At 46.4% G+C, this 26,118-nt stretch overlaps 1 long non-coding RNA gene across 1 annotated transcript; it reads left to right on the top strand.

Annotated features, from left to right (window-relative positions):
- Positions 1 to 15,394: 15,394 nt before the first annotated feature.
- LOC125082477 (uncharacterized) lies at positions 15,395 to 17,448 on the top strand. Its single transcript, XR_007121981.1, has 3 exons — positions 15,395 to 15,517; positions 16,240 to 16,362; positions 16,810 to 17,448. It is a non-coding gene; the product is annotated as an uncharacterized LOC125082477 (long non-coding RNA).
- The last annotated feature ends 8,670 nt before the right edge of the window (positions 17,449 to 26,118 follow it).

The raw sequence follows: 26,118 nt of genomic DNA on the forward strand, positions 1-26,118 counted from the left end.
CTAGAAAAGAAATACAAGAAATCTCTTAAGAAGTAGACAGAAGACAATGAGATGAAATAAAGAAAAGAAATAATAGGAAAATTAAAGTGTTCCCCAAGGAGGTCCAATAATCTCTTATAGAAATTTCAATAAGAAAGCTCAGAGTGAACATGGGGGACAATTACAGATAACAAAGGCTACAAGGATTTCCAGAACAAGAGTGTGAAATCCCAGGTGTAATGGACTTATCAAACAGTCAAACATACTGAATGAAAAAAAAAAGATGCACACCTAGATATATCACTCTGAAATTTCAAAACACCAAGGATAAAGAGTGGAGATAAACACTTTCAGAGAAGGGTAAAAAAAGGATCACACACACAGGAAGAAATTGGCAAAACATCAGATTTCTCAATACTGACACCAGAACCTAGAATACACTGGAGCAATGTATTTCCATCCGAGAATTCTGTATCTGGTCAAATGTGAAGAGAGAATAAAGACATATTCAGATATGCAACTGCTCTTGTGGGTTTTCATGAGAAGTTTCTGAAAGAATATCTTCACCAAAGTAAGAGAGTAAAACAAAGACAAAAGATTAAGCAGGAATGAGGTCACCAAAGGAGACCAGTGTAGAGGAAAGTGAGACAGGGCGGGTATGACCAGCCTAGGGGGAGGAGTCCAAATCAAACAGAACTGGGGTTGGGGGGTTCCAGAAGGGGAGGTTTCAAGGAAAAAAAGCAGCACCATTTAGTCACCCAGTGACTGTGTCTAGGGGATCTTGGTAGATCTGTCAAAGAGTTTGGGGAAGAATCAATGGTAGGTACATAGAAAACTAGGTACACTATTAAATTTGACAATTTTTAGCTCTTGGAAAAACAAAAAGTTGTGTATAAAAGGAAATTTTCCTATCTGCATTCCTTTATGAATATTTTCATAGATATAAATATGAAAATCCTAAAAATAAACTTCACAGAAAATTGCATTACAGCTATGTTGGAAGGATGGAAGAAAGAGAAGGAGTGATGTGTTAGCTCAGAGAGAGGAAGCCCACCCTTCTGTAGATGGAAGTCAGAAAAATATTGTCCTAGAGATATAGCGGTATAATAATATTATTCAGAAATAGGAAGGTAAATGCTAGCAACAAGAGCTCAAAAAGTTGGAAAGGTGTTTCTAGGGAGTAAGACTCAGAAGCACAGAAAGGGAGGCCAAGGAACTACCAGGTTTTTTGCAAGTCTTGTTATAAATTTGAATTTTGTAATCATGTACACTTACTAGCTTAGCAGTAAAAATTTAATGCAGGTATGTAAACTTAATGACATATGCATAGCTGTATATTCTAAATTTTTTAAAGATTTTATTTATTTGTTTGAAAAAGAGAGAGCGCGCAAGCAGGGGGAGCGGCGGGCAGAGGGAGAAGCAGGCTCCCCACTGAGCAAGAAATCCATCCCAGGACCCTGGGATCATGACCTGAGCCAAAGGTAAACACTTCACCAACTGAGCCACCCAGGTGCCCCACACAGCTGTATATTCTAGAGGGAAAAAGAGTTCACCATGAGCAGATCCACAGTGGGGAGCAAAAGCAGATGCAGTCCCTGCCCTCTTGGAACATCTCTTTAGACACGGCAAGCTGGCTCTTAGCTCAGGACCCTGCACCCAGCTTTCCCTGACCACTCGTCTGTGTGGAAAATGCGGACGCAGTCATCAAGGTTTCTTTCACACCTTCCTGGACTCCCCCTGGGGAAACAGGCCTGTCCTGAGTCCTTCTGCCCTCTGTGCAAAACACCACTGCAGTGACCGTCTCACTGTACCAGATGCGTGCATTTGCAGGCATCTCCCAGCTTGTCATGCAAGGACTTCATTTTACCCTAAGCGTGTCCCTGACGCCCAGCACAGTGTCTGACTCTATGTCAGAGCCCAGGAAGTGTGTGTCCAACAACCACATGCCTGCACCGAGGCGTGTGTAGAGGGGAGGGCTGTGCTCTCTTGTTACCACCTTAGAGAGAGAGAGGGACACTCACTGGTTCAATAAACAAAGAGGACTGAGTGAGCAGGAAATATCCGGGAAATTGACCATACCATCCTTCCTGGGCTAGGCACAGGCGCTGCAGAGTGAGCCCCTAGACCCTCGGTGGAGCTAAAATCCCACATTATTATTTCCACAATACTCAGGACCCAAGATGGTCCAAAACAACGTTCACACAAGATGAGGGCAGAAAGGAGGGAAGTGATATGGAAAAGAGAGGCAGAGAAGCTGAAGGCACAGCTTGCTGGCAGTGGCCCGGGTCTCCACTTGTGACTTCCAGTGAAAAGTTCAGACATCTCTGGTGTGCCACTGAATGTTGCTCTGTTACCTGTGACCACCAGGGAAGAAGCCAGCGCACCCTCCCGTGGGGACACACCATGTCCAATACTAGGGGCATGACGAGCTGGCAGAGCTCTTCCCAGGCCCAGCCCATAGTGCAGTCGGTACCACTGACACTAACAGTTCGCATTCTTTCCACGAGAGCAGGCGTCAAGACCCAGGGCTCATTTGCAGCACCAACCCCTCCGGCCTGCCCTTGGCCCTGCCCCATCCAGGACAGCCCTTTCCTCAATCAGAGGCCTCAGCTTCATAATCTGAGTCTAAAAGGCAAAGGCCATTGACCAAAGACTCCGAGAAAACTTCTCAAGTCCTACCGATGCCACTTGGTTCCCACGGAAAGTATCTTCAGCAACTAAAAGTTGAATGAATTTCTCATACATTCATCCAACCCAGGGTGGTAGCTGGTCAGCTTTGTGGGAATGATTTAAAGGCTCTGAAACTGCCCCAAAATATCTCCCTACTGGCCTGAAATTCTTCATTTCACTTTATAATCATGCCTGAAATTCCACCAATTAGAAACTCATTTACAAGCCCCTCTTGTAAAATGTGCAAGAGTGATGAGCTTTATCTGGTGCCGCCCCAGAATCTAAAATTAGGACCAATGGTTGGGCCTAATAAAGAAAAATTGATGGGCTTTAGTTTGACTGAAAAAGCCTCTTCTGTCAGTTCTTGCTCTTCAGCAATGGGACTGGCAAATTCCATGAATGACAGATAAGCGATCACTTAAGACAAAATCTTCTCCTTCTGGACAGCTCTAAAGGGGTAGAAAGTTCTTCCTCGCGGAGCATCAATATGTGCTTCCTGACACTCTCTGCAGTTTGCCCTAGTTCTACTCCCAACATCACAAAGAGAGTCTCGTCACCATCCTCTTGTCAAATAGTCTAAGCCAGGCCTCTCTCCCTTAGAGTTCCCGTGGTCCGTCCCCCATGTCTAACCACCGTGCAATCTGTGGGCACTGATTCAGTTCAACAGGTACAGCTTCAGGACTCCTTGCCTGCCCACCAGAGAATGGTAGAGCAGAAGTTGCGGAGTGTCCATGACATGTGGTAATAGCCTTTCATTCTCCGCTGCCCACTGCCTGAGCATCCTGGTGCGCAGACCGCCACGTGGGGCAGGAAGCATCACACGCGTGTCGTGGTCAGGCACCGGGCCATGGGCAGGGAAATCAAATCAGAGAGAAGGGCTCAAGAAGGAGCCAACACCTGGGCCGTTGGGTTTGGGCAACACCAGTACGAGGGCACAAGGGACCCCTGAGGGTGCATCTGATGCCATGCCAGAGGCTGTTGGCTCTGAATTTCTCCAGAGTTCTTCTCTCCGAGGCCTGAGCGCTGGCCATCTGCACTGGATCAACTGTTCACTAATCTGAGGCTTCAGGCAAGTTTCTTAACTCTCTGAGCCTCTGCTTCTTCATCCACTGAGTGAGGACTTTTCTATCTGCCTCTCTGATAGTTTTACGAGAATTCCATGAGATGATAAATATGAAAATGCTTCGGAGGCTGTGAAGCGCAGATTGTGCCATGGCAGCGTGGAGCTCATGGTTGACTTCTGTCTGGCTGGGGACAGCCCAGGTTCTCAGTGAGGCATTATGGCTAGAAGGAGAGCTGATACTCTGCAGCAAAATATGCTCCTAATTAAGGCAGGATCCAAGGGCCAAGTGTTCCATAAGTTTAACAATCAATTTGCAGCCTTTCTGAAACAAAATACAAAATGCAATAAAACCCACGAGACTTTGGGTACCATTCGATCTCCTGACATGTTGCCTGCAACATGAATGCTGGAGGTGGTTTCACAGCGTGGCCCACTGCATGGAGGTACCTCATTGGCCACACGGGTCTCTGGGCCATACAGCCATCCCTGAGCAGACACATCTGTTTGGGTTACTCACCAGCCAATCCTAGAGCAGGTCTTACTTTCAGAGACACCGGGCATATGGGAGTCGGGGTGGCGAGGGATCTGGAGCTCGTACAGGAGGGTAAAATCAGGGACCTGAAAAGGCAATGTGATTAAGTGTGTGAGTAGACTTCTCAAGGTGGCCTTAACTGAGATGTATCTATTTGGGGACCTAATTCTGGGTACAAATCAAGACAAGGAAGTCAGGAGGCCTGTATTCCTGCTCTTCCACTAAATGTGGGTATAACTGGGAGAGTCTCCAGGTCCCACTGCTCTCATTTGTAGCTAAGGGAGCAGAATCAGATGACTTTTTTCTGTAATTTACACTTTATCCTTACATTCTCCTCCCCTTCATCCCCCCAAAATGGCTATCTCCTGAGATCCTTTAAGACTCAGCCTTAACTCGGTTTTCTTGAAGAAGTCTTCCTATTTTCCCCAGGCCAACCTAAAGCCACTACCAGACATCAGCACGGCACTTCCAACCTGTATTCCTCTTCTCCCTGAGTACTCTGTGACCACAGGGTGCCTGGCACAGAGTGGGTATACAATAAATTAAAATTTAAAAGAGAAAGAGAAACATCTTAGTAAAGGTGAAATCACAACCCTCTCTGAATGTAAATGGAAACTAAGAAAGAGCCCACTATCCTAAGCAAGGATTTACTGCTGTAATTAACAGCAAATAATCACAAATTCTTAGCAATGAAGCATTTCCGTCAAGAGGTAGATTTGACCAATGCAATGTGTCTCCAACCCCAGGCCTCAAAAGGTCTTAGTTTCTTTTCTTCCCATCTCTGGAACCCTGAGACAACCCTGCGAATAAGCCCAAGCTAGTCTGCGGGATGTTGAGAGCCCCTACGGAGAGAACCAAGGCACCCCAGCCAACAGGCAGCCAATACTTGGCCAATAACCTGCCAACTTCTAGACGTGTGAGTGAAACCATCCCCAGCTCATCAGGCCACCAGCCAAACCATCAGGTAACCAGAGACATCTGAGAAAATCCAGCAGAGGTCAGCTGAACCAGCCCAGAAAACACAAACCATAAATGAAATAAATGCTTGTCATTTCAAACCACAGCATATCTGTGGTAATTTGTTATGCAGCAAAAGCTAACTGACACAACTTTCCTTCTGCCTCTTTTGGTTTAACTTAGCAGGTCAACCTCTTGGCAAGTGTCATGGAGGCAAAGGGCATGGACTAAGTTGTATTAGTTATCTTAGGAGTCTGGGAGCTTTCTGAGGGAGACACAGCCCGCATCTTATCCCAACAGCACAAGCTTCAGATTAGGGAAACTGGAATATATGAATCACTGTGACCATGATCGGTCATAAAGACAACAGCTTAACAGTATTTCTTTAGTGATCACTTCTAAGGGCTTCACACCTATTTTCTCTTTTTAATTTTCAAGACAAGCCTATGAGATTTTATTTTCCATTTTTGACATTTCACAGATGAGAAAACTGAGGTACAGAGATGCTAAGTAGTTCTCCCCCAAGCCACGCCTCTGGGAAGTCGTGAAGCTGGAACTTGATACGAGGCAGGCTAACCTCCAGAGTCCGTGCTCTTATTCAGGATGCTATCTGCCAAGTCCTCTGGCAAGGAAGAAGGACTGGGACCTCGCAAAAGGGAAAGGGGGAGGGACGTGAATGGTGACCTAAGATCAGTCCTACAACCTATGGGTCATCATGGGGACAGGGTGATTCTGGCATAGGACGTGGTCACACTGGGAAGGCCTCAGGAGCCAGTCACAGTTTGGGAAAACAGTAGCTCAGCCTGTGAGAGTGGGGACCCAAGTATAGGAAAGTCCAGAAATGGCTCAGAGTTCAGGGATCTGGACCCACAACGGCATCAGTAGGGTACCAGCCGGGGACCCACAGACAAAACAAGCCCTGTGGACCAGAATGCAGTAAGACACCACCCTGCTCCTCAAGTAGTAGTGCTGCCATGGGCACCTGAGTTTTCAACTGCCTTTCTCCCTGCTTATGGGAGGAATGTGCACGGCGGGTGGTACGCAATAAAGAACTGCATTTCCAGATAATAAGAGCAGTTGAAGTCTTTTTTTTTTTTTTTTAAGATTTTATTTATTTATTTGACAGAGATCACATATAGGCAGAGAGGCAGGCATGGGGTGTGGGGGAAGCAGTCTCCCCGCTGAGCAGAGAGTCGGATGTGGAGCTCGATCCCAGGACCCTGGGATCATGACCTGAGCCAAAGGAAGAGGCTTTAACCCACTGAGCTACCCAGGCAACCTGAGCAGTTGACGTCTTAAGTAACTGATTAGGAAAGTAAACATGAAGCGACTGTACTTAACACCCAAAGCAAGTGAAATGGCCCTTGTGATTTCATAAGTATTTCTTGAATAGAATCGCATACCTTAAAAATTGTTGCCCAATATTTTATCTGCTTATTTGCTTCCTACAGCAACCCTACAAAATGGATAGGACAAGTATCATTGTCTCTGCTTTTCAGGTGACAGAACTGTGGCTCAAGGGAAGTGCCCTGCCCAATGTCATGGAACCAATAGGGAGGTGGAGCCAAGAAGCCGACACAAGGCTTTGCCCTCCAGATCTAGAATTCCCTTTTACTGGGCCATGTCTCCTCTATATACATGGAAAGTTGTTTAACTGTTAAACAGAAATCATAACTCAGGATAGGAATTCAAGGGAATGCACACCAGTAACTCATTCTCAAAAGAGTGGTACAGGGTGCCTGGGCAGCTCAGTTAAGCCTCTACCCTCGACTGAGCTCATGATCTTAGGATCCTGGGATCAAGTCCCGCATCAGGCTCTCTGCTCAGCAGGGAGCCTGCTTCCCCTTCTCTCTCTCTCTCTACCTGCCTCTCTGCCTACTTGTGATCTCTCTCCGTCAAATAAACAAATAAAATCTTAAAAAAGAAAGAAAGAAAGAAAGAAAGAAAGAAAGAAAGAAAAAGAAAAGAAAAGAAAAGAAAAGAAAAGAAAAGAAAAGAAAAGAAAAGAAAAGAAAAGAAAAGAAAAGAAAAGAAAAGAAAAGAAAAGAGTGGTCCAAGCCTCTAAAGGAGCCTAAAGAAGGTCACGGTGCCCCCAGGTAGTCAGTGATGTCCTCAAGGAAGAGGTGGGGGCCTTGAGTTTGATTTAACTCATTCAAGCAACTCTGTGTCACAAACAAATGGTTATTCAGAAAGTAGCTAATGAATTCCACAGTTATTTTGTAGCAACAAGTGGCTTGGGGTTGATCTACAAAATATTCTGCTACTTGATGTAATCCACTTTTACCCAAACTGTGGTGAAAAATCATGGTTATTTTTTCACATTTGCTTCTTTGTTAGCTTAGGAGCAGAGGCTGTTCTGGGCAATGACCCCAGCAACAACCCCTTGACACCCGTTTACTCTGGGCCAGGTCTCACTGTGGTTGTGGCTTTAATGGCAAACACAACTTGCCACTGTTCACCGTTGAGCAACTGGGAGGGGACACAAGCAAAAGAAGGACCCCTGGCATCAGAAGTGAGCTCTCTGGAAATGGGTTTTTATTGGGAAGTGGAGTAGAGAAATCGCTGGAATGAGAAGAATTATCATTTCTGGAGTCGTCTTTGGATAACAAATTGCTGAGGCCTAAATATCCACAGATTATTCTATCTGAGTTTATCTTGTTGCGACAGATCCGCATGCTGTAATCAATCACATTGCGTATCCATAAAACAGCTTGATAGTACACATGTATTCTCCTCAAAATAAAGTTGTAACATTTACACATAATAACTTACTGGGCTGCAGGCTTTGCCTGACGTGTGCTCAATATCGTCTGATGTTTTATTGGATCCCACACAAACTTTTGCCTAATACGGTCGTTCTACAGAGAAAAGTTAGCCGAAGTGTTGACTCGGCTAAAGAAAATTAAAAAGAAAGAGTGGAAACTGAGGCAACCTGCTCTGGAGGCTGAAGAGAGGCCACAGTAGGTAGAGCCTTAGGGGACAAGGTCACAGAGGGCTTCAGAGCCTATAGGTAATCCCATCCCCCCCACTCACGGGCCATGTGCAGGTCAGTCCGGCTCTTCGAGACCTCAGCTGCCTCATCTGAAAAGTGTTTGGCATTGCCAAGTGTTAAAATATAAATTACACAGAGCCAGTGAGAGAGACCGAGGAGGATGGCGAGCACACGGCAGGGGCTTCCTGCGCAGAAACGAGACATAACCGGCCAGTGCCTCTGGAACACAGAAGCCACTTCCACTGATTCTGTATTGGGGGCAGTCAAAATAGTGTGACAAGTAGTTTGAAGCTTTCTCTATTGATTATCAATCTATTAAAATCTGTATAATTGTTATTTATTTGTTGATTTACTATCTCTCTCTCTGTTCCCCCAACCCCACTCTGGACTATCCGCTCCATGGGACAGAGACTGTACACTGTGGTGTCTGCAGAGACTAACACATGGTAGGCACTCAGTAAGCCACCAATGAATGAAGGAAACACCCATGACTGAATGAATAAATGAGGCCTGGAACACACTGTACCTGACACTTTCGGAGAACTGCCACACATGTCCTGCTCTGGGCAGCTCCTTCGACCAAGCTCTGCTCCTCCTTTCCTGCCACCTCCATCAAAACACGCCCATGCTGAGCCCATGTTCTCAGCAATATAATCTAAAACCAGCAAAGGTAAGTGGTCATGCAGCTCTTCGCAGATGACCTAAGGGTCCCTCTGCTCTCTACCCTGGTCAGAGGACATGTGGGACGTGGAAACCATGTGGGAGGCATACCTTAGGAAACCCCAGAAACTCAGAAGTGGCGGATGAGTAAGTAACGCTTTGCACGTTGCAGAAGCACTCAGGGGGCTGGGGAAAATGTAGGACTCTGCTAGTCATTCTCAGGGCATCAAACCCACCCTTGCAGCTTGGACAGCTTAAATCCCTGACATCCTGACGAGCCACGAGAGCTACAGTTCCAGAAGGCCTACAGATGATCGTGGTGTGCTCTGATGATCGAGAACACTGGGACCAACCAGACACCGGCTTGCACCCTTCCCAGTTCAAAACCTGAATGCAGGTTTTAAGTGCCCTTGGGGATTGGGGGAAGGGGACAGTACGGAATAAATGTAGTTTTCTAAAAACTCAGAAAGTCTTGGACCAAAAAAAAATAGTGCAGGTTTGACCTCTAGCCCTTCTAGTTTTCACTGTTGGCTAAGCACGTCAGGCTCGCTCCCGACTTGTCCTCGGTTTATGGAGCTCTTCAACCACTTACACTACTCTGCATCCTCAACAGCCTCTCGAAATCACCCCATGTATTTGGGGCAATGATGGGATATGGTTAATCATGTGAAAATCAGCTGACCTTCCGGCAAAGAACCCAACTCAACACTGTCTTGCTGAGACCTTGGATATGTGTCTTGCGATGGTCCAGCCACATTCATACATGTGTTCACTCAGTGAACAGAGATGGACACACAATGCTTGCTGCATGCTTAAGCTTCACTGCGTAAAAACAACCTGCAGTTTCCAGCTTAGCGCTTCAGGAAGTCGGTAGTGTAGACAGCTCCCAAGAGTTTAAGGAGACGCAACTCAGGAAGAATCACGCCCATTACGTTCAGGATTATCCAGGCCGTCATTCAAGGTTTCATTCTCACACCCCAGTGGGACCCAAAAGGCTGAGATTTCATGTGACTTCCTCCAGGGGGAGCTACTCTGCTCCTGACAATATACACATAGAAGTAAGTAGAGTTGAACCATAAACTCAGGGAAATTTGCCTCAAAAATAGAGCTGGTGCCTTGGCTCCTCTGCCCAAGCTGGCTGGACCCTGCTGTTGATCTCCACAAGTCCACGTGTGTACCCGGATGCCGTGGCTGTGGAGCGAGGGAGGGGCCACGAACATGCTGGACACAGGTACAAGCAAGCCATGCTGCAGAGATAATCAAGGTTACTGGGGGGTCAGAATTCTTCCTTCTTCCAGGCCAATCTGTGTCCCTTGCGCAAAGCAATTGGAAATGCTTTGCACTGGCCTGGGCCAGCGTGGGTGACTGAGTGGCAAACCCAGACTCCGGGATCAGAAAATTTCCCACGATACCCTACACTGAATCACAGCCACAAGAGCCCTGGGTTTTACCCTCACCCTTCTCAGCATGGGCCATTCTGTCTTTCTGCAGTTGTTTGCACAGGTCTAGGATGGCCCCTGGACCTGAGAAATAGTCCGGCTTGGGAGGGATTAATGACTTTGCAATATGTAGCCTTTTTCTGTCCTCATTCCTCCTGTCAGCCAGTCCCCCTTTCCTAGTCAGGACTTCTGCTATGCTCAGGGTACACAGACCCCCTACCTACCACACTGCACACACCTTTCCCTTTAGCTAACCTAAAGCCAGGCTAGGATTTTCCAAAGGAACTCTTATTAGGAAACCCCGGGAGCACAAAGAAGAGAAATAGATGAGAGCAATAATGCTTCACATTTGTAAAGCACTTTGCAGTTTGCAAAGCACTTGCACATTCATTACCTCATTTACCCAGCATGAATTCCTTCCCCTGACTTAAGTAAAGCCTAGCCAGAGATTGGCACAGGCATTTCCTCCATCCCTTCTTGGCCACCATTCTCCAAATCCAACCCTAGTATCTGGCAACACCAGTAGCCTGCGTGGTTCCTTATGGTCCCCCAAAGGGTGATTCCTGGTCCTGGGTCTACACCTGACTTTTTTCTGGAAGGGGCTTTCCAGAAGCATTTGTACTAACAAGTCATTAATGGTGGCTCTACCCACTAAGGGAAATGAAGTTTCTTGCTTCTAGGACAGTAATTGGGATTCGTCTCTCCCATCTTGGTCAGCGACAGCAGTAATAACTAACATTCATTGAGCACTTACAGGGTACCAGGCACCGCATTTGTGTGTATGAACTTGTTTTCCTCACCTAAACCAATGAGTAGACAGTATTATCCCCATTTTACAGATCAGCAAGGCTTAATAAATACAGGTCTTGTTTTCTGCTGTGGAAGTTATCAGTGGATTGGGCGCAACTCAGGACAACGAGACTGAAGTCATTTGGTTCATTTAGTCCTGATTTTATGAATGCACACATTCAAGATGCATTTGCCAAGCTCCTCCTACACAGCTGGCTGGCCACAGGGACACAGCGGTGAACCAGGTGTGGCTCTGCCCTGAGGACCCCGCCGGCTGGCTGGCCCCTATCAGCCTTCCTGGCTGCGGCATCACCACAGAGGTTCAAACCTAGTCTAGGGGCCAGAGACAACCACCAGGAGGCTGTGACATCCATGAGGAGGAGGAGAGTGTGCCCCAAAGGGACAGAGCAGCAGAAATAAAGGTTTGGAGGCCAGAGAGAGCATGACATTCAGGAAATCCAGCACTGGTGGTCAAGTAGGGTGGGCAGGTTATAGACTGAGTAAGGGGTTGGGGCTTTCTCCTGAAATCGCTAGAGCACTGTTGATGGGTTTTAAGCAGAGAAGTGATATGACAAGAACTTTCCCCCTGAAGTTTTTTTTTTTTTTTTAATGAACTCCCTGCTTATTATCTTTCTGTCCTGCAGTTGTCTCTTTCCAGTAAAAGTGAGTTCAGACAGAGGCTGGGGGGCTCATTAAATAAGGTTCTCTGGTCACTGGTTGCTCACTACTAGAAGTCTTGCCACCCTCCATGCTCCCCATCCTCCTCTACCCTGGGGTCTCTGCCCCCTACAATCAGACACTTTGGGAACCTGAAGCTATTTTGGTCCAAGAGTTAACAGCAAATTCCAGGCTCATGTCTCTGAATGCTGGTAGCTTCTACCTCTTCTGGATTTACCTTCATCTTTGGTGTCCATCCACGGCAGTCTCCTTCTGTCCACATACGCTATCACAGTTCTTCATCTCCCCACAGCTGACTAATGCCCCTTTGTCAGGTTCAAGAGCTTGCCCAGACTGCTGGCCGGCCAGCTGGCTCTGAGCTCCTCTCACTGTGACGGGAAACTCCTGGAGGCCAGGCTTGGAGGAACGCAGACGCAGGCACCTTCTGCCTATGGGGAGTACTCTTAATTTGGCTTAAAGTGCGATTTCAGCAGGCCGGGACACAAAGAAGTGAGGGAAGAAGGGGCCATGGCTTGCCAATTAGGCCCACCAACCTAGTTCTGGTGACTGACCAGGCAAAAGCAGGATAGCCAGCTCCTCCTCACAGCTGGGGCTGTGTTTTATGCCAGTCTGAAATGTCCACAGCTCCCAACTCCTAGCACATACATGAGCTTGTCTTTGGCTGTCTGTCTCTTTCGAACCAAAGTCATGTTTTGTTTCCACAGTTGAGAGAGGCCTCAGAAACTGAGTTCCAGTCAATCTGTGCCATGATGTGGGCATGAGACACCAAGACAATGGACACTGTGCCTTCTTTGGGGCCAATATCCTTCACCCCGGACCACGGCAGGCCGGACGACTCAGAGTCTATTGAGATCCATACACAACGGTATGGAACAGGTATGCTTTTATGAGACCCCCCCAAAAGGGGTCCATAGTCCTCACAAAAGGTTAAAAAGCCCTAATTTGGAGGGTGCTTGCTGACCTGCACACACTGACCCTATTATAACCTTCTGAGCCCAGGGCCAGCCCTCCCCACTGCAGGTCTGCCCAAACACACCCAGTTGACCCAACTAATGCAAACATGGCAATAATTTATTTCAGTTCAAAGAAATGCAAATTGGGTTAATATCCCTTTCTCTGAACCATCACATATTCAATATAAACTAATTCGTTTCCACAGCAGTGAATTTTTCTAGAAACAAATGATACTCTGTTCTGCACAATTCAAACTAGCACATTTTTTAATGCAACAAACATTTATAAACCACTCATCCCTCCCCCCTTTCCTCCTTCCTAAAAATACCCATTGCAGCACCATCTTCGAGCCTACAGCCTGTCATCCCGAACTGCTGCATTGTATTTTTATAATGGGACTGTTTCAATCCTAGTCATCAAATTACCGTTTATTATTATCCCCATTTTACAGATAAAGGAACTAGGTCACAGGGAGGTCACCTGACCGGCCCCAAGCCCACAGCAGGGCTATAATGGAGAAGACGTGCTTCCCGGGGAATGCAGCCTTGGAAGAGCAGAGGCGGGCAGGCTGGCTTGCTTATGCTTCTAGAGAAAGCAAGCACTAGTGGGAGATGAGCCCACTGTCTCTCAGCACAGGCCAGGGCCAACATGGGGAAGGCATAGCCAGCCGCGTGGCGAGAGGTGTCCAGAGCAGAGACATCTGTGTGACTCCCTGAAAGCACAGCTGTCCAGAGAGAGGCTTCTCGGAGAAGCAGCAGCCTAGGGCCAGCCTGCAGACCTGGAGCCACGGGGAAGGGGCATTGGACTAGAAGGCTGAGCCCTGACTCTGCAGGAGGTGCCTCCTCCCAATGAACCACCGTTTCGCAGCAGGAATGATGCCTGGATTCCATGATCTCCGGCAGCTTTTCAGGAGTCTGACCGGGGGCACTCTGTGGAGGACTCCTGAAATTGCCACCTGAGGGGGCCCCCCACAACCCACGTGGTGCTCACTGCTCCCCAGCAAGGGCCCCCACGCCGGGCTTCCCCTGTCACAAAGCACGCCAGGCCTCTGACTGTCCCTGGTGAGGCCCTCAGCTGATCATCACAGCAGACAGCCTGGGGGTGACGTCACCCTTTATATATACAAAATGTCATGCACGTGCGCGCACACACACACACACACACACACACACACACACAATTTCTTTTCTCGACACATCATTCTTGATTTAAAGACCTAAAGCCTGAAGCTGAGATTATTTCTGGCCCCCTCCAGGACCACGAAGGGGGCATCATGGGACCTCACCCTGGTACCCATCGAAGGGCCACATGCCGGTACCATGCACCCAAGAGCTGTCTGTGGGCCACGAAGCTGCAGGCTCCCAGGCCTAAAGCAACTGCTCCATTCGCCTCTGTCCTCAGACCCGCAGTATGAACGCCTCTGCCCCCACAGATGCCCCAGCCCTGGGTCCTCCGCCACACTGGGCCGCTATGGGCGTGCGGGTCAGAGGCCATGTCAGAACCACAGCATCAGTGCGCTCCCACAGCAGGGCTCGTTATTAATAAACACGCTGCTTCGAGCATTTGCTCACGATTGTTTGATATTTTAGTTTTCAGTAATTTTCTCAGTTAATAATTTATTAAATGGATTATTTGTCATTTCAATTTATTAAAAATTGATAAAGGGCTCATTTCTTTTTTCCCAAGCTAGGACACAGGGAGAGATATACAGGCCAGAGTACAAATTAAAGGCGCCCTGATTCCTTAGCTCCTCTGATCCCTACCCAATCATCTGCGGCCGATGAACACCCTCACGTCCCCTCAGAGTCTACACCCTGATCAAGCAATGAGGCTGGAAAGGAAAGCTCCCACCCGCTCCTGAGCCAAGCCCACCACCCATCCCCTGGCTTCTTATCTCAGCTTCCCCCGCAACCACACTAGAAGCTCAAGGCCTCTGGCTGCCCTGCTCAGCAGGGGGAATGCCTCATCAGTTCCTTCAGCATGCCACATTCCGCGCAGGGCCCTCTCTGAGGTGGGGCTGCGTTTCCAAGACGGAACCTGGAATGGTGGTGGGACCTGGGACTGGAGTAGCAGGGAGGTATTGGGGGGGTGGACAGAGTAGAGCGTGCAGGGAGCCCTCAAAATGGCCACCTGTGTTCCTGCAAGCCATGCCCATCCCGGCAGGCAGCTCTCCTGTCCTCCGTGCTATTAATTACCTCATGGTTTCTGTATTCTGGTCATGGCCCTGCCTATGTTTACAGAACAAGCATATGAAGGCCCTTGAGAAGAAAAACATCAGCAGGACAGTCTCCTGACACTTCTCCTCTTCCTTCTCCTCTGTGTCCTCCAGGCTACCCTCCACCACACGCTTCTCTTATTTATTCCACCTCTTTCCACTCTCTTGCCATCTCCACAACAACTTCCTGCTTTTCTCCCGTCTCCTTCTTTCCTTATCCCTCTTTCGCTGAGCTCTCTCTCCCTATTCTATGTCCTTATGTCTTTCTGGCCCTTCCTCCCCAAGGTCTCCTCAGCAGACTGGCTGGATGCCCACATTTCCTTCTCTGCAGGTGTGGTCCCAGGAGGGGTCTCCTCAGAGCCCCTGCAGACCTTCATCACCAGTGCCCTGAGGTCACAATGGCTCTTAGGCTGTTTCTGAGCTAAGAGCTAAAGCGTTGTACACCCAGGCCCCAACCTCAGGTCACAAAGTGTCCACCCAACCACGGCAAGAAAAAAGGACAGTGCTCTCTGGGTCAAAGATGGTGCAGATGAAGGCCTGCCCAGCCATCAGCAAACTCAAGGCAGAGAGAGAAAGGAAGAAATCACAGGTGGGCAGGAGGGTGAGCAGAGGAACAGCAGCCATCTCAAAGTCACTTTAGCCAAGAGAGTTTGGTCATCATTTTGCAATTTCTGTCTGCCTTCACGGGCTCCTTGAGATCCCATGTATCACTGTTTTCCAGAGCGCTTTTTTCTGAGATGAGTTTAATGGCCTTATAAAAGTCACATTGTGCACAAATTGGGAAGTCTCTGCAGCTCCGCGCCGGCTCTCATGCATAGACACTCGCACACTTCCCACAGCTGAGCAAGGAAGGCAATTCAAGGCACAAAAACATCCTTGGGTAAATTACTTCCTATTAGTATGTCACATATTTCTTAGATACGACTGTAGTTCCAGGAGTTGACAGCAGCAGTTGACAATAAAACTTTGCACTCTTTCTTATTTATATTTTCCCTGCCTTTCTGTTTTGTTTGTTTTTTCTTTCCCCTCAAAGTTACATAACATCACATCCAACTCATCATCTCCTTACTCCTGGGAAAACAATGCCCCCAAGGCTCTTCCTGACTCGCTCACTGTGGGGCTGTCCAAGTAGACATCCGACCACGAAGGACGCTCTGAAGGCCATTGTAGCATCTGGAGACAGGAGGCGCGGGGTTGGGGCTCCCTCAGTCCCCACTAATTCTCCCCAAGTCCACTGCTAGGCACAGCTTCCTGCTTCTCTTCAAATCCACAATTTCCCACTGAACAACTACCTACCTACCCCATGCCTAGGCCTGAGCCGGCTGAGCTGGTCGAGACAAGAGAAAACAGGAGTTTACTATCCGCTTCCTGAGGAAGACCCATCCAGTGAGACAGCCTAATCACAAGAGAAGAAAATACACGGGAAGTGACAAGGTGAGCACTTTAACCAGATCACAGGAGCTGGGCTGGAGGGACGGAGGCCGGGGTGAAGGAGGCTGAGACCTAAAGCAGGGAGGGCAGAGCCATGGGACGGGGGCAACGGGGGGGGGGGGGGGGGGGGGGGGGGGGGGGGGGGGGGGGGGCTTACACTGTTCTTTGCAAACACAGTGTCACCTCCACACTTAAGCACAGCCAGATGGAGAACGAGAATGGAGGCCCGGGCGGAGAAATAATGCCTCTGGACAAGAATTTTCTCTCCATTGTCCCAAGACCTTAAAAATCCCTCAAGCACAGGGAGGATCCGGTTTGCCAGCCCTTCCGCTGGGGTCAGCTGCATGAGGCTCTCCCGGGGATAGCCTCTGGGGAATGTCTCTGTCCTCCCGGGGTGCTCTGAAACTTTCCTGGCCTTTCCACCTCACAGTCTATTCCCTTCTCCCACAGCCTGGAGAATTCAGAATCCCAAGCCCTCCCTGGCAGCATGAACCCTGAACCTTGAACTTCCCCACGGCCTTGCGTTCTCTGGCCCTGTGATCCCCTTCTGGTTCCCACCCGCAGAAGCCTAATTCTGGTGGTCCTTGTCCCAAGCTCAGAACCAGCCATGGTGCTAATGGCAGCTCCTTCCCAAAAGCACCCAGCTAAGGCTCCTTCTCAGGATCTCAAGTCTAAAAAACCTCCCAGCTCAAGCTTATGGCTAAAGAAGAGGTCTTGTTGTTCTGCCTACAATATATCAACCTTGTCTCCATAAAAAGAAGAGAATACAGACTCTCAAAGAGACACCAGAACCACAAAATGTAGACAGATGCCACACCTACTAATGAGGATGACGGTTAGAGAGCCACCCTAGGGGGGATAGAACTGGATAGGCTTTTCAAAAGGGGCAGCTCTGAAATCTATAGAAAATAAGGTAGTTTCTTCTGTAATTGAACAAAGGAAGAGAGGAACAGATTAAGGAGCAAGGATTAGGGGAGGAGGGATATTATCAGATACCATTTTGTATAAATACCATAATGTGGTGAACTTAATTATTTTTTACTTTCAGCCAAAAGTTTTGGTATTGCATTCAGAACCATTGAAACAATGGGAAAAGTCTATCACTAAAAAAAATATTAAAAACTTTTAAAAAATTAAAACACTGTCAGATCAATTCCCTGATGGTAACCTGTCTGATGCTATATTTTTGGTCAGTGTAGATACATCCTGAATATTTTAAGACTTTCTGGACTTCAGTTCTCTACCACTTATAATTCAAAATTGCATCTCCCCCCACCTTCTCTCAGGACTCTTAATTTCTCTTCTCTTTCTGCCATTATTTATTTAAGCCTCCTAACTGTATTATTTATTTTAACACCATATCTGTATTATTTATTTTACTGTAGCTCCATAACGATATTATTTAAGTCTATAAAATAAAGCTTTTCCCTTGAACTCTCTGTGCAAAATAAAATTGTGTTGTACTGAAACATTCTTTGAAATGCCCTTCTTTTCTACCATGGGATAATAATAATAATACTTTGCATTTATATAGTACCTTTCATCCTGGGATTATTTAAGTCTGCAAAAGCAGTCTGTCTGAATTCTCCATGCAAAAATCAAGTTGTATGATAATATTCTTTGAAATGCCCTTTATTTTTCACCACTCGCTGGTACAGAAGTGCTCCGACTTTGTGCACTAGCTTTCCACCTAGGAATTCCTAAGTGACTCTCTCATTATTACTTGCCTACTTCGAAATGGCCAGGTAAATACTGTCCCCACTGCCTCAGTGGTAAAAGGGAAGCAGTAAGAAGACCTCCCTGGACAGAATATATGTGTAAATCAGAGGACACCCACCCAACATACAGGTCCTCCCAGCTATTAGAACTGCTCCTTGCAAACTTCCTCCTCCCGCCCATCATCCAGATTCATCAAGGAACTGTGGACTGAGCCAGACCACCTGGGTTTAAATCCACTCATTCGGGGCGCCTCGGTGGCTCAGTGGGTTAAAGCCTCTGCCTTCGGCCCAGGTCATGATCCCAGGGTCCTGGGATCAAGCCCCACATCGGGCTGTCTGCTCCGCAGGGAGCCTGCTTCATCTTCTCTCTCTCTCTCTGCCTGCCTCTCTGCCTACTTGTGATCTCTGTCTGTCAAATAAATAAATAAAATCTTAAAAAAAAAAATTAAAAAAAAAATAAAAAAATAAATCCACTCATTCCCAAGCAGCACATCCCGGGCAGCTCTTTCCCCTCCTGAACCCTCAGCTGCTCGTCGGTACTCAGCATCCTCTCCACGCCCTGTGCTTGGCTCAGGCCTCTCTCACATCTGGACATGTCCTTCCTCCTCCTAGCCATTTGTCTGTCCTTCAGCACCCAACTCCAAACCCACCTCCAGGAAGAGCAAACGGTGGCCCCATATCTTCTCCAAGAACAGCAGCTGTGACCCATCATTTTCTTTTTGGATGGCCCTTGGCACCTAAATGTCTGGAGCTGGATTACACGTCATCTCGCACAGATTCTAATTGTCACTTGTGTCTGACCTTGTTATGGATTAATTCAACAAATAGTTATTGAGTATCTAGTATGTACTAGGCACTCTCTTTGGCTCCAGGGATACCAGTTGAGAATGAAACAAAACCCCCAGTCATTTCAGTATATGTGCTGCCGAAGCGAGCACAACCCCCAGTCATTTCAAACCTTAAAATCTTGTGGGAAAATAAGTCCCCCATATAGGCCTGTAAAGATAAACCACTCCCCGTTCTCTCCCTGCTCTCAAAGTGCTGAACCAAGCACCGCTACGCAGCAGGGGGACAGAAGCTACTTCCCACCTGACTTTAAAATATTAACGATAAGAAGTCTTTGAAATTATAATTTTAACAGTTTTATCTAGTTTCAAAAAAACATTTTTTTTTTTAAAATTGCCTCTAGCCCCAAACTGGTTATTAAGTCCCTAAGTATCCATCTAATGTTTTATATGGTCAACGGAACCTTCTCAATGATTCTCGCTGTGGAGGGGGTCCAGCCTCCAGCCTCCAAACCTCCAGTTACTCACCCCTCAGGTGTGGCTGACATCTTCTGGTTACTGGGAGGAAGCAATGAGACAGCCATTCCAAGGGTCAGCTCCATGCCTCACACACACCAGCAGCCTAATAGAACACCGTACTACATCCTTTCCCCTTTTTAAGATTCTATTTGTTTGTTTGTTTGAGAGAGAGAGAGAGAGAGCCTGTGTGCAGGCGGAGAAGCAGAGGAAGAAAGAATCTCAAGCAGACTCTGAGAGCTGAGCACGGAGCCCAACACAGGGCTCAATCCCACAACCCTGAGATCATAATCTGAGCCAAAACCAAGAGGTGGACACTTAACCGAATGTGCGTCCAGGCACTCCCAACCTCTCCCCTTCTTGAAGTTCTGGTCATAATTCCATGCTGATGACTCTGGTCCATGTGATGACTGAGAGACTGAAAGTCTGGGCCAGTGAAGACAGTTGTCTATTCTCCCCAATAGGTCCCCTCCTACAGAAAGCCCTGGAGTGCACACAGGACTCCTGTCTTCTGTGGTGTGCGCCCAACCCCATGAACTCTGCAGCTTTCACTGGAGGCACTGACACCACAACACTGGTTCCAGTCTTGCCCTTGACACTGTCAAACTACTTCTACCTTTGCTTGTTCTTTTCATCTCCTCTCTTTACTATGCATTGCGTGCTTTGTATACTGTAAACTATATATATTTTCGGCACTTTGCATCCTTCCTGGGGATATTTTACCCTAATCAATTTGGAGGTGAATATTGCTTCTCACTTCATTCCACTTCCATTTTGGTGGAGTTCCCTCAGGAAGAGGAATGCAGTAGATGCACAATAAGCATTCTTTTCATGGAATTTGTTTTGGTTGTGTAGGTGCTATGAAGCAGTTATAATTACCTCCATTTTAATAGAAAGGGAGATCTGCCTTAACAAATTCCCTTGACTTCTAGCCCATGCTACCTCCTTTCCCTCAGGGAATGGAACATTTCCTCTCCAAAGCTGTGCCTCATGTGTCCTTCCTGAGTACCTTTTCTGTGCCATAATTATGCTGAGCACTAAAGATACATTAAGGAGCAAACCACAGTCCCTATATGCAAACACCACAGTCTACTTGGGGAGACATACAAAAACAGACAATCAAAACAATATGTGGACATAAAATGGGATAAAGTGCAAGGTCTCATGGAGCTATATACCATGGTCTCCTAACCCAGCTACATCACGTCAAAAAAGGTTCCTAACACATGGAATAAGCCAGAGATAGGGTTGAGGAAATGGTAGGCATTTAGGCAGAAGGAACAGTGCAAAGGTCCTGAGGCAAGCAGAACATGTTCAAAGACCTAGAATAGTCCAGGGTCTCTAGAACCAGGGCCAGATCTGAAGTCCTTCTAAGTACCCTTAAGGAAGTGGGACATTAACCTGATGTTACCAGAAAGATATCAGAGTCACTGGAATTGATTGAACAGAGAAGTAGAATGACTAGATACAAAGAAGGCTCCAATAAGGGCAGAAGTGGATACCAGGAAGAAAGTCAAGGGGGTGAGAGATAAGAAAATCACTTGAAGAATTATAGAGGATTCATATAGAAAATACATGTTACAATGTTTCTAAGAATAATCATTTAAGTAGAAACCCTAAATATCTCTCACACACACACACACACACACACAGAGTAAACTACTAAACAAATTTGGTAAAGTTATAGCATATAAAACTGACACACAAAAATCCACTGCATTCCTATACACTAACAATGAACAATTCAAAAAAGAAAGTAAGAAAACAATTCCATTAATAAAAACATCAGAAAGTATAAAATATTTAGGAATAAACTAAACCAGGGAGGCAAAAGATTTATACACTGAAAACTACAACAATTTATTTAAAAAATTAGAGTAGGCACAAATAAATGGAAAGACATCCTGGACTGGATGTATTCATGGATGGGAAGACAATGTTGTTAAGATGTACATACTATCCAAAGGAATCTACAGATTTAACATCATCCCTATCAAAATCACAATGATGTTTTTTGCAGAAATATTCAAATCCATCCTAAAATTCTGTCACAATCTCAAGGGACCCCAAACAGCCAATACAATCTTAAAAAGAACAAATTTAAGGTCTCACACTTCCCTGTTTGAAACTTACTACAAAGCTACAGTAATCAAAACAGTGTAGTATTGGCATAAAGACATATAGGCTAATGGAATAGAATACAGAAGTCATAAATAAACCCTCACATATATGGTCAAATGATTTTGACAAGAATGTCAAGAACATGGAATGGGGAGAGAAGAGTCTTCAAAAAACAGTGCTCAGAAAGCTGGATATCCATGTGCAAAAGAAGGAATTTGGACCCTTATCTTACACCACACACAAAACTTAATTCAAAATGGATCAAAGACCTAAACATAAGAGCTAAAACTAAAACTATTAGAAGAAAACCCAAGGAAAAAACTACATGACATTGGATTTGGCAATGATTTCTTGGATATGACATGAAAAGTAGGAGCAACAAAAGCAGAAATAAAATGGACTTTATCAAAATGCATCAAAGGACACAATCAAAGTATAAAGGCAACTCACAGAACAGAAAAAATATTTGCAAATCATGTATCTGATAAGGAGCTAATATCTATAATATATAAAGAACTCATACAACTCAAAAAAAATTAAAAATGAAAGGGTTTGAACAGACATTTCTCCAAGGAAGATTTATACAAATGACTAATCTGCACATGAAAATCTGCTCAATCACCCCTAATCATTAGGGAAAGGCAAATCAAAACCATAATAAAGTATCACCTCATAGGGGCGACTGGGTGGCTCAGTCAGTTAAGCGTCTTGACTTTGGCTCAGGTTGTGATCTCGGTATTGGGATCAAGCCCCAAGTCGGGCTCTGCACTGAGTGTGGAGCCTGCTTAGGATTCTCCCTCTGCTCCTTCCCACCACCCACCCCCCTTTTTTAAAGAAAAAAAAAAAATCACCCTCACACCCATAAGAATGGTCACTATAAAAAAAAAAAAAAACATAAAAAGCAAGTGTTAGCAAGGATGTGAAGAAATTGGTACCCTCGTGACCTGCTGTTGGGAATGCAAAAATGGTACAGCTGCTATGGAAAACAGTATAGCAGTTCCTCAAAAAGTTAAATATAGGATTGCCATATGATCCAGCAATTCCACTTCTGCATGCATACTCAAAGAACTGAAAGTAAGGTCTTGAAGAAATATGTACACATTCACGTTAATGGCAGCATTATCTACAATAGCCAAAAGGCAAAGACAACCCAAGTGTCCTTGGACAGATGAATGGATAAACAAGGGAATATTATTTAGCCTGAAAAAGGAAGGGAATTCTAACACACGCAACAACATGGCCAAACCCTGAGACTATTACACTAAGTAAATAAGCGAGTCACAACAAGACAAATATTGTATGATCCACTTCTAGGAGGTACCTAGAGAAGTCAGATTCATAGAGATAGAAAGTAAAAGGGTAGTTACCAGCTAACTGGGAGAAGGAAATGGGAGTTGTCTGGTTGGATACAGAGTTTCAGTTTTGCAAAATGAAAATGAGTTCTGGAGACTGGTTGCCTAACAGTGGGAATGCACCTAACATTACTAAACTTTACACTTAAAAATGGCAAAGATAGGGGTGCCTGGGTGGCTCAGTGGGTTGAGCCTCTGCCTTCAGCTCAAGTCACAATCTCAGGGTCCTGGGATCGAGACCCGCATCGAGCTCTCTGCTCAGCAGAGAGCCTGCTTCCCCCTCTCTCTGCCTGCCTCTCTGCCTACTTGTGATCTCTCTCTGTCAAATAAATAAACAAAATCTTTTTTAAAAAATGGCTAAGATTTTATGCCATGTGTACTGTACCACAGTTTTTAAAAAAAATTAATGCAACTGAGAAAAAAAAATTTCTAAAAGAATTATACTGTTTTCAGGTTTGCTTCCAAGATTCAACTTGGGATCACCTTCTCTATCACAATATTAGGCACATCAGTAACAGCCTTTCTTCCCTGTCCCCTGAGAGCCAACTAAGGGATAGACATGGGAATCCAACAAAAGGAGAACAGAAAATCTGCTCCACTGCAGCTAAGAGCTGACTGAAAAACACAGCAGCTCTGCAGTCAAAGGGGCTGCTCCTCCTTCACACCTAAATCAGAGCCCTAGAGCCGAACCACCTCTGGCTTGCCCTGCTCTGCACTCCGTGGTAGAGAGCAAGGCAGGTGGAATCCTATAGAGAAGCTGCCTCTGACAGAGGGAAGGCAAGGCTTGAACTCAGCATCTTCCACCACTGCCTCCCCCGCTTCCCATCTCCATCCCCCAACCCACAGAAGGGGGACTGGGGACATTTCAGGAAGGTAGATGTCCCTCCAGGTGGGGAGTGGGGAACGTGTCTTCCATCCCAAAGAGCTATAAGGCAAATTAACGTTTGGCCTAACCCAATATTTTCAAAGTTTTATACTGAATTACCCAAAGAACAAGAGAAAGTAAAGAGGCTTCCTCGTCACCCTGTCCTGACTACTCCCGTTTCCCTCCACAGGATCTGGAAATGAGTCTTGGCACGTAGCAAGCAGCACATTTCGTAGAAGCCTCGTCTGAAAATAGTTTCTCCAAAATATCACTATAACCTTACTGTCAGTGGGGGTGGGGTTTGTCGGTGATGAGGTTTTTCTTAATCCTAATGGAACATCTGTTAGGAAGGGATGTCACCATCTTTGAAGCCAGAGGACTGTATGCAGACAGGGAACACAACCAAAGGGCCCCACAGATTTGCTCTGGCAGGAGAGGGGATGTGTGTGAAGGATATTTTCCATGAGTCAGGGCCTCCAGTGACAGATCAGGAATGAGGCCAGGTGCTGGGTCTCCTCCTGGCCCTCCCCCTTCTTTATTTGCAGCTGGAGGTTAAGGGTAAGTGTCTGGACACATCTGTATAAACACGCCAGAGCTTTGGGAAGAAAGAGCTCGAATCCCCAACCCCTTCTCTTTGAAGCATGAAGTTCGTGAAACACACCAGATGGAGCAGAGTTGGCCTGATGAGGCCAAATGGCAGGAAACAGGAGCAAGAGCCCTGGAAAAAAATTGGGGGAGGGGGCGTGTCTGACAGAATAAGACCCAGACTCTATTTTAGGGCTCTGAAGGGGAAAGCAGTTCTGGAAAGATCACTTGCCTAATGCTAGTTCCTCCTGCTAACTCTCACCAATGAAGACATGGGGGAATGGGAGAGGGGGTAATGCCAGAGCCCCAGCTCTGTGAGGCGCCCCACGGTCTGCATGATGAAGATGCACCCTCTCACATCCGGGCAGCCCACCATTTGGGCAATCTCAAAAGGCTCACCGCAGTGAACTTGAAAGTAGGGAAACAGCCAGGTGGACTGATTCTTCAAACCAAAGCTCCAGGAAAAGGCCAAACATCTTACAAGGAGCCTAACTAAAAATTACTGTTGAAATCAATACTTTCTCCCACAACCTTTCGGATGCCTCTGAAAGATGTGCTGTCTTTTCCCGAGGCCTGGCAGCACCCCAGTCCATGGTCTGCCCTGAGAACAAGTGGCCCGGAGTCCCCGCAGTGTGGGCTAGCACGTGGGTCCCTAGATCAGAAACGCCAGGGGGTTCTTCCTGCGGCAGCCTCCACCCCACCCTCTGCCACAGAGGCAGGTTGAGGACCTTCGGCAAAGCAGAATGAGAGACCTTTTCATCGGGCCAGCACCAGTCGGCATCTTCCCACTCTCCCCTCAAGAGCCCATGCCAATTCCTCCCATAGCAAACGCAACATCCCCTCGGGAGGTGTCTGAGTGGAGTCAGGAAATATGGCCTTCAGCAAACCAAGAGTGAAGACCCTGGGCTCCCCAGCATGTGTGTGGGGCTTTAAGACCAGGAAGGCGGGAGCCAGTTTCTGAAACTCGGCAAATGCAAAGGCTGGTTGCCAGCATGGGTCACAGGGCCGAGGAGTGGCTTTCTGAAGAGCTGAGTTCAGAATCGATTAAGCAGCAGGGCTATTTATTGACCACTTTAGATTCCATAGAAAGGGCAAAAAAAAAAAAAAAAAAAAAAAACCCACCACGAAAATGAAATCCTGTCAGTAGCCCCAACAGGCTTGCCCACCAACTAACGAGAACAAGGTAAATTTGAGCTCAATTTACTCAGATGGATAATAAAACTTTCAATTATGGTTGCATTATTTGTTGCTATATGGTTGAAAGATTAGGTGACAATATGCAAAAAATAGTTTCTTCATATTATAATATTTAGTAATGTCATTTTATTTTTTATATGTTTCATTAAATTGTTTTGTGGCTTTATTATCTACCCAGATGCACAGCCCAGAAATACAATTATTCAGATTTAGAAGCAATAAAATTTGGCATGCATTTTCTCGTATTCAGAATTCCTGCATGTTAAAAAGAAATTATAGTGTTCTTCCCACATTGCACTGCTCTGAGGCCCTCACAGACCCATTCATTAACCGAAGACATTACAGAAAGCACACCATTTAGGTTAAAGGGCCCTTCGGATAACAGATATGCATGCACGAAGCAAATATTTCAATGTAGCCCCGCCTTTTGATTATGACAATAATAGAGGCAAACGGATATGCGTTTGCTGTAATGTGCTGCTCAGTGATGGATCCATTGAGTGGTGAAAACTCTGATTGCAAAGCAGCACACAGAGAAAGCATTATGACAACAAAACCTATCTTTGTAACTATCAGGAAGTGGGAGTTTTACTACTTGGAGAAAAATGAAAGCTTCCTGG

The sequence above is a fragment of the Lutra lutra genome, chromosome 12 (genome assembly GCF_902655055.1).
Source record: "Lutra lutra chromosome 12, mLutLut1.2, whole genome shotgun sequence".
Classification (NCBI taxonomy): domain Eukaryota; kingdom Metazoa; phylum Chordata; class Mammalia; order Carnivora; family Mustelidae; genus Lutra; species Lutra lutra.